The sequence below is a fragment of the Lates calcarifer genome, linkage group LG23 (assembly GCF_001640805.2).
Source record: "Lates calcarifer isolate ASB-BC8 linkage group LG23, TLL_Latcal_v3, whole genome shotgun sequence".
Taxonomy (NCBI): domain Eukaryota; kingdom Metazoa; phylum Chordata; class Actinopteri; family Centropomidae; genus Lates; species Lates calcarifer.
This window is the reverse complement of record NC_066855.1, coordinates 10,514,289-10,515,006: the sequence shown is the minus strand read 5'-3', so window position 1 is coordinate 10,515,006 and position 718 is coordinate 10,514,289.

The following is a 718-nucleotide window of genomic DNA, read 5'->3' as shown; positions in this document are numbered from 1 at the left end:
TTTAATAAGTATGTGATTCTTTTGACTGTGATGTAGCCTTGATCCTGAATGATTATGCTTAGAGAAGTTAAGTGTGGAAATGGGAAATCTTTGATTCATTTACCATTTTTCTTGGCCAAAATTTCTCTCAGTTCACTGGAGCAGAGAGCACAATCTTTTCTACCTCTGAACATTTTGTCTCAGAAAGACACAAACATTTCTCTTCAGAGAAAAGTTTCTTTTTTTATCTTGTGGTAGGTGTAATTTTTCACTTGAAAAAGATTTCCAAATTGAATCAACAGCACAGAAATACTAACAGCAAATAGAAACTTGACTGGAAAAAAAACAAAGGACCTAATGCCTTAAATCTACTGTAAGCACAAGGAAGCCTGTCTGCAACAATTCAAGACAAAATCATTATCTTTACCAACATTATGAATGAATTAAACAGCACATATGTAACAGCAACACACATCCTTACACATGTGAATGTCCATGGTCTTGTCTTTTTAACAAGAGAGTCAAAACAACACAAGCTTGGGCAGTGCATTGAGCTAAATGCTAATATAAGTACACTAACATGTTCACAACAATAATGCTAACAAGCGGATGTTTAGCAGGTAATGTTCATCAAATTCATCATCTCAGTTTAGCAGCTTAACATTTATCACAAAGTAGAGCTAAGGCTGAGTTTTCCAAGTATTTGCTAGCCCTAAGTGCAATGGTAAATAGGTAGAAT